The sequence below is a fragment of the Carcharodon carcharias genome, chromosome 10 (genome assembly GCF_017639515.1).
Source record: "Carcharodon carcharias isolate sCarCar2 chromosome 10, sCarCar2.pri, whole genome shotgun sequence".
Classification (NCBI taxonomy): domain Eukaryota; kingdom Metazoa; phylum Chordata; class Chondrichthyes; order Lamniformes; family Lamnidae; genus Carcharodon; species Carcharodon carcharias.
Genome location: NC_054476.1, coordinates 109,719,508 through 109,728,085, shown reverse-complemented (window position 1 = coordinate 109,728,085; position 8,578 = coordinate 109,719,508).

The window sequence follows — 8,578 nt, the reverse complement described above, 5'->3', positions numbered from 1 at the left end:
GAATGCAGTAAAACAATCAAGTCAGAGGGAGTACAGCTGCATTAAGTTTCAAGGGAGTAAGGCAAGGCTGGATGGCCTCTACTTTAATGCCAGGAGTATTACAGGTAAAACAGATGAGTTAAGCATGAGGTTTGACACGTGGAATTGTGATATAGTAGCAATCACTGAGACATGGTTGAGGGAGGGCTAGGATTGGCAGCTCAACATTCCAGGATATAGAATCTTCAGGCGAGACAGGGAGGGGGTAAAAGAGGAGGAGGCATTGCATTATTAGTTAAGGAGTCAGTTACTACAATAAGGAGAGATTATATCTTGGAGGAGGCATCGAATGAAGCTTTATGGGTGGAGCTTAGGAATAAAAAAGGGGAAGCCACATTGTTAGGTGTTTATTATAGTCAGCAAGAAATTGAGGAGCAAATATGTGCATAATTTGCGGAAGTGTGTAAGAACAATAACAATAGGGTAATTATATTAGGTGATTTCAACTTTCCCAACATTAATTGGGATAGACATAGTGTTAAGGGCTTGGATGGAGTGGATTTCTTGAAATGTGTACAGGAGAACTTTTTAGGTCCGTACGTAGAGCGTCCAACAAGTGACAGCGCAGTGCTGGACCTAATTCTGGGGAATGAAGCTGGACACGTGGCTGAGCTGGTAGTGGGGGAGTTTTAGTGAGAGCGACCACAACATGGTACAATTTAAGCTTGTTATGGACAAAGAAATAGATAGGTTGCAAAAAAATGTTTTGGATTGTGGGAGAGCGGATTTTAGCAAAATAAGGCAGGATCTGGCTAAGGTAGATGGGGAACAGCTACTTGTGGGGAAATCTACAAAGGAACAGTGGGAGGCGTTCAAAAAAGAAATGGGGAGGGTACAGGCTCAACATGTTTCCTCTAGGGTGATGGAAAGGAGTAACAAGCCCAGAGAACCATGGATGACCAGAGATATTCAAGATAGGGTGAGAAGGAAAAGAGAGGCTTTTAGTAGGTAAAAGGGAAGCAAATCAGCAGAGGCATTAGTGGAGTACAGACAGTACAGGGTGGAGCTTAAGAAAGTAATTAGGAGAGCAAAGAGAGGATATGAGAAAGCTCTGGCTAGTAAAAGTAGGCAAAATCCCAAGATATTCTATAAGTGTATCAATGGGAAGAGGATAACCAGGGAAAGAGTAAGGCCCATAAAGGACCAAGGGGGCAATCTATGGGTGGAGCCAGAGGACATAGGTAGAGTGTTGAATGAATATTTCACATCTGTCTTCACCCAAGAGAATGAGGATGAAGGTATGGAACTTGGAGAGACTGTGAGGCTCTTGAGCAAATTGATATAGGGAGTGACAAGGTATTGGAGGTGTTGGCAGGCTTAAAAGTGGACAAATCTCCAGGTCAGGATGATCTGTGTCCCAGACTACCGAGGGAGGCAAGGGAGGAGATCGCGAGGGCTCTGACCCAAATTTTTCATTCCTCTCTGAACACGGGAGAGGTGCCAGAGGACTGGAAAACAGCTAATGTGGTTCTGCTATTTAAGAAGGGTTGTGGAGATAAGCCAGGGAACTACAGGACAGTGAGTCTCATGTCAGTGGTAGGGAGAAAATTCTGAAGGAGAGTATCTATCTCCACTTGGGGAGGCAAAGTTGAATGAGGGATAGTCAGCATGGCTTTGTCAGATGGAGGTCATGCCTAACAAATTTGATTGAATTCTTTGAGGAGGTGACCAGGTGTGTAGGAGAGGGTAGTACAGTTGATGTTGTTTATGTGGATTTCAGCAAAGCCTTTGACATGGTCCCACATGGGAGACTTATAAAGAAGGCAAATGCACATGGGATACAGGGTAATTTGATAAGGTGGATTCAAAATTGGCTTAGTTGTAGGAGACAGAGGGTGATGCCAGAAGGATGTTTTAATGACTGGAAGCCAGTGTCCAGTGGCGTACCACAAGGATCTGTGCTGGGTCCCCTATTATTCGTCGTTTATATAAACAACATAGATGACTATGTGGGGGGTAAGATTAGTAAGTTTGTGGATGACACAAAGATTGGCTGGGTGGTTAACAGTGAGGTTGAGTGTCTTGGGCTACAGGAAGATATAGATGGGATGGTCAAATGGGCAGATAAGTGGCAGATGGAATTTAACCCTGAAAAATGTGAGGTGATACACTTTGGAAGGAGTAATTTGACAAGGAAGTATTCAATGAATGGCATGACACTAGGAAGTTCTGAGGAACAAAGGGACCTTGACGTGTGTATCCATAGATCTCTGAAGGCGGAGGGGCATATTAGTGGGGTGGTGAAAAAGGCATATGGGACACTTGCCTTTATCATCGAGGCATAGATTATAAAAGTAGGGAGGTCATGTTGGAGTTGTAGAGAACATTGGTGAGGCCACAGCTGGAGTACTGTGTGCAGTTCTGGTCATCACATTATAGGAAGGATGTGATTGCACTGGAGGGTGTGCAGAGGAGATTCCCCAGGATGTTGCCTGGGATGAAACATTTAAGTTATGAAGAGAGGTTGGATAGACTTGGGTTGTTTTCACTGGAGCAGTGAAGTCTGAGGGGTAACCTAATCGAGGTGTACAAGATTGAGGGGCATGCACAGGTGGATAGGGAGTAGCTGTTCCCCTTAGTTGAAGGGTCAGTCACAAGGAGAGATAAGTTCAAGGTGAGAGGCAGGAGGTTTAGGGCAGAAGTGAGCAAAATTTTTTTTTACCCAGAGGGTGGTGATGATCTGGAATGCGCTGCCTGGGAGGGTGGTGGAGGCAGGTTGCCTCACATCCTTTAAAAAGTACCTGGATAAGCACTTGGTATATCATAGCATTCAAGGCTATGGGCCAAGTGCTGGTAAATGGGATTAGGTAGGTAGGTCAGATGTTTCTCACATGTCAATGCAGACTCGATGGGCCGAAGGGTCTCTTCTGCACTGTGTGATTCTATTATAACACTTTGTCTGGTATGTACAAAGACTGATTTGTGTTCCTGCTGCCACCTAAACCCATGATCTTCTGTCCATCTCAATTTCAGAGCAGAAACTTTACCTTCAAATACCCTATTAGTGGATTTGCTGAATTATATTGACCTTACTAAACATGCATTTCAACAAAAAAATGATCTCATAAAACATTTAAAAGTTAATTATTCATGCATTTTTCAGACTTCATAGATAAAAGAAAACCCTTAAGTTTAAATGATGGATCAAAGAGAGAGATATTCAAAAATAATATATACAACCAAAATATAAAGGTGATTGACTAAAAATTAGATATCGGTTGGTAGAATGGAACTTGAGTATCACTGAAAAAAAGAGACATGGAAGCTTTTCATCTTGCACTCATCAGGACATTCACAAGAATGCCAAATGTAAAAGGAACAACAATTTATACTTCATGAGGAATGAGTGCTGATTGGTTGGCAGGTGGACTCTGATTGGTAGAGGTGTTGCCATGGAGAATGCACCTGTTAATTGATGACTGACACTTAACAGCCAAGCTTTGTTTAAATTCAAACCAGGTGGATTGATGCTGTTTGGTCATGGAATTGCCCTGGGAAATGAACTAGAGAATGGCTGTCACCTATTTTGTTTGAATTTGAATCTGCAGCTGCATGTAAGAATTTCCTTACACACCTTAATGGGCTCCATCCTGCGCTCAAATCTTTGAAAAGGAGCAGTCAAATGAACTCCCTTTCCTTGACATGCTATTGAGAAATCTGCCAGGGGATTCTCCACTACCCTCTACTGCAAGCCTACCTTCACTGGTCAATATATACATGTTGAGATTTCTACAGTTCCATGCCCTATAAGATAAACAGGACCGAAGCCATTTGCTCACCGTGCAAGTTTGATGCCGAAAAGAGGTGCATCAAAGCCTGCGGATAATAGCTATCCTGATCAGATCATTGCTCACAAGATATCATACAAATTCATGAATGTGCCCAAGGCCACCACTTTTGGTCCTGAAAAGTGTCCAGTCTATCACAGATTACCCTGGAAGGGTAAGGTATCTCAAAAATTTAAGCAACAGGTGAAGCTAGCCATTTCACACTACTACTATGCAGCAGCAACACGAGTGGGTATTTGCCATTAACAGGATGCTACCATCAAGCTAAAAAGACAACCTGCCTATCATACAAATGATTAATGTGATATATGAATTTCAGAGCCAGTTTAATGCTAGGTATGTAGCCGTACATCCCAAAGACTGGCGGATCATGTCAAACAGCATATCCCAGCGGCTGTTCACAACAGGCAGGGTACAGACCGTACCCAAACAGCCCATGCTTGCAAAACTCAAAACCACAGTGCCCAACAATAGATGTGATTCCGCAATTGGACAACATCTGCTAAATAACCCTCAGCATGCTAAGAATTATTCTGACAACCAATTTAAGATTGTCATTCGGGCTCGCAGTGTGGCACATTTGTATGTATTGGAAGCTACATATATTAATACACAGGGCCCTGTTCTTTGCAGACAGAAAGAACATGTACACTGCTGCAGTGTTGATTGCGCCTGTTTCAACTAAACAAAATAGGCGACAGCCATCCTCTGGTTCATTCCCCAGGGCAACGCTTTGACCAATCAGAGTCAACCTACCTGGTTTGAATTTAAACAAGCTTGGCAGTCATCAGTTAACTGGTGCATTCCTCATGACAACACTTTTACCAATTAGAATCCACTTTGCCAACCAATCAGCATTCTCTTCTCATGAATGAATAATTTATTATTCTCTTTACATTTGGTATTCTGCAAATGTCCTGATGAGCGCGAGATGAAAATTTGACATGTCTCTTTTCCCAGTGATTGAAAAATAGTTTCAACAAATAAGTATTTCACTTTTTTATCCTTAACAAGTGAATCATAATGACAGGTTACACTAACTGAATTATTAGTTACAGACTGTGTCTACAAGGTGCTGATACAGTGTGAGTTTCTAAAGTCTTTCTCTCAACTTTGTTGCCACCTTGTCACTGTGTTTTGATGTGTGAATGTGCAGGAAAATAAATAAACTAGTAAATTCATCAATGTAAGTTTTTACATACAAGGTGCTGACAGACCTGGGAGAGAGGCTTCAGAAACGCTCTACACAGATCCTTGCAACATTTAACATTGAAATTTCTTTAATCTGCTTTAAAATTAGCTGGTGATGAAAATTAAATTAAATATCTAATCCCTTTTGAAATCCATGTTGACTTTTTAAATTGTATTCCAAGTGTTTTTCTGTTATATATTTGAGTAAAGATTCATTTAACTTTCCTACTATCAATGTAAAGCTCTGACTGTCGTTGATCTGTCGTTCCCTGGACTTGTTTTATCTCCATTTCTAATATAGGAATCACATTAGCTATCTATCCATCACAGAATCACAGAATTATTACGACATAGAAGGAAGCCATTCAGTCGTGTCTGTGCTGGCTCTCTGAATGAGCAATTCACCTAGTGTCATTCCCCTGCCTTCTCCCCATAGCCCTGAACATTCTTCCTTTTCAGATAATAATCCAATTCTCTTTTGAATGTCTCAATTGAACCTGCCTCCACCACACTCTCAGGCAGTGCATTCCAGATCCTAACTACTCGCTGTGTGAAGAAGTCTTTCCTCATGTCTCCATTGTCTCTTTTGCCAATAACCTTAAATCTGTGCCTGCTCATTCTTGATCCTTCCACCAAAGGGAACAGTTTCTCCCTATCCACTCTGTCCAGACCCCTTATGATTTTGAATACCTCTATCAAATCTCCTCTCAACCTTCTCTTCACCAAGATAAACAGTCCCAACTTCTCCAATCTATCTTCATATCTGAAATTCCTCATTCCTGGAACCATTCTCATGAATCTTTTCTTCATGCTCTCTCTCGCCTGCATATCTTGTCTAAAGCGTGGCATCCAGAACTGGATGCAATACTCCAGCTGAGGCTAAACCAGTGTTTAACACAAGTTTAAAATAACTCCGATTAATAAAGCTTAGGATACTGTATGATTTATTATCTGCTCTCTCAACCTGTCCTACCATCTTCAATGACTTATGCACATATACACCACGTGCACTCTTGTTGACCATAACATGCCCATTGGGAAACTGACAGGGTAGGATTTATCACTTGCTTTAGTTTTCTATTGACTTCAGTGGAGAGTAAATTTGAGCTACAGTTTGATTGTGTCAGTTTCCCACCAGGTAGCTGCAGTTAACCTTACTCTCTGTTCTTTTAAAGCCCCAGTGAAACAGCAGGCCCATCAGACTTCATCACTAACTTTTTAAAAGATCATTATAGGAGCAAAAATAATTCAACAAATTATATAACAACACACCAAGTACCTGTCATAGTTATGTTAATCTAATCTAATTCTTTAGCCTATACGCTGTACACAGGGACGCCATAGTGCTCCCTTTCACTGCTGTAGTGTTGACCTGGGACTGGGCAAAGACTGCACGTGGAACACTTACCTGTGTTGGGAGGTACTCTGACCATATAGCCATCAATCAAGGACATCTGGACAAATTTCTGTTAAATTGACATCATCTTTTATCCTTGGCTTAATGGATAGGATTCTGTCTCCCTGAGTAGAGGTTGTGCATTCAAGTCCCACCCCAGAGACTTGAGCCCAATGTCTAAGCTGTCACTGTAGGCCAGTAAAAGAGATTGCTGTTCTGTGGAGCTGTCAAGTTTTGGATAAGATGCTAAACTGAGTCCCTTCCTGCCCTACAAGGTAAATGCAAAGGATCCATATGGCACTTTTCTGGAGAAGAGCAGGGGATGTATAAGTTATGTATGTTATTGGAACATTGAATTGCTCAGTGACTAACAAGTGATCTGATGACCCACAAGGGTGATGCTTATTCATAACAATCTCCTGATACACAAACATTTTAATTTTCTTTCTTTGTTTCGCACAGGAACTGTACTGAATGGAGCATGATTCAGCGTTTCCATGGCATTGTTTGAAGCAGTCCATACACAACCCAGCATGACAGGTGGTGGGATAAAGGATATCCTGAACATTCCTGTAGAATATGGAAAGTATTTCACATGTAATCCTGACCTTGGCAAGGAAGAAATGTTGTTTTAGCTTATGATCTTTACAGAGCATTGCTTCCTGGTTTGAATTCATTTAAATAAATGTATGATATTTCCTATGTTCTCATAATGTTCAGTGAGCCACAAATTGAGATCTACACTTAATTTTTAAAATGTTTTCTGTACTTCTATCATGAGTCATTCTCCCTCCTCTTCATTCACTGAGGAAGGGTCATTATCAATCTCACTTCATGCCTGATCTCCGGATGCTGCTTCCAGCCCATGGATAACTGATCTTCTGAATGCCCAGTGCTCAGGTTCAAAGATCCCTGCTGTCAGTCCCTACAAGTTCAAAGGTCCTTATATCTTTAACAATGCCCCAGGATATCTGGGGCTCTTCTCACGGTGATTGGGAGTTGAGGAGGCAGGGATGGAACTTTGGCTGGCCATGTAATAGCAGGAAACCCAAAAAAGAATTTAAATGTGGAGCCATTCCAATGCGCCAGCCATGCCCCTTGTCTGATGCAGTATCTACTGACCACCGTTGTGCTCACTAACTGCTGCTGTATTTGTTTAAATATATTGGGAGCCTCTCTTCAATGAAGGCAGACAAAGATGACAAAATTCATCATTGCCTCCAATGTGCCAACTCAGCCTTCAGCTGACTGAGGAAAAGAGTAGTTGAGGACCAGTATCTCCAAACTGAGACTAAGGCCTTGCTTTACCGCACAGCAGTGATCCCCACTCTCCTATATGTTTCGGAGGCATAGACGCCCTATAGCAGGCATCTCAAAGCACTGGAGAAGTACAGTCAGCGTGCTTTTGGCAAGATCCTCCAAATCCAGTGGAAAGAAAGGTGATCCAACAGCAGTGTCCTCTCTCAAATCAACTTTCCCAGCATCAAGGTGCCAGTCACTAAAAACCAGCTCTGCTGGGCAGGACAGTTCATTCTTATGCCTGACACCAGACTCCCAAAGCAACTGCTCTGCTCAGAGCTCAGTCGGAGCAGAAGACTCCCAGGAGGACAGTGGGAACACTTTAGGGGTGTCCTCAAAGCATCCCTAAAGTGATCAAACATGGGAGTTCCTGGCTTGTGAGCGACGAAAATGGAAGAAGGTTTATTCAGAAAGGCACCAAATACATCAAAAGACTTTAGGAATGTGCAGAGACAAAGTCAAGACTTCAGAGAAAGTGCAAAAACCTCCAAACCCCTCATCTGCCCGACCCTTCAAGCACCACCTGCCCTGCATGTGGCAAAGTCTGTAGATCGCGCATTGGATTTATCAGCCATCTCAGAGCCCATCGATCCTGAGGGACTGCTTAAGAAGACAAAGTTTTTGAAAATTTGTTTTGGGAAGTGGGCATTGCTGACTAGGTCAGTATTTATTGCTCATCCCTAAATGCCCTTCAGAAGATGGTGATAAGCCGTCTCCTTGAACCGCTGCAGTCCATGTGGTGTAGGTACACCCACAGTTCTGTTACAGAGGGAGTTCCAGGATTTTGGCCCAGCAACAGTGAAGGAACAGCGATATATTTCCAAATCAGGGTGGCGTGTGGCTTGGAGGGCAGCTTGCAAGTGGC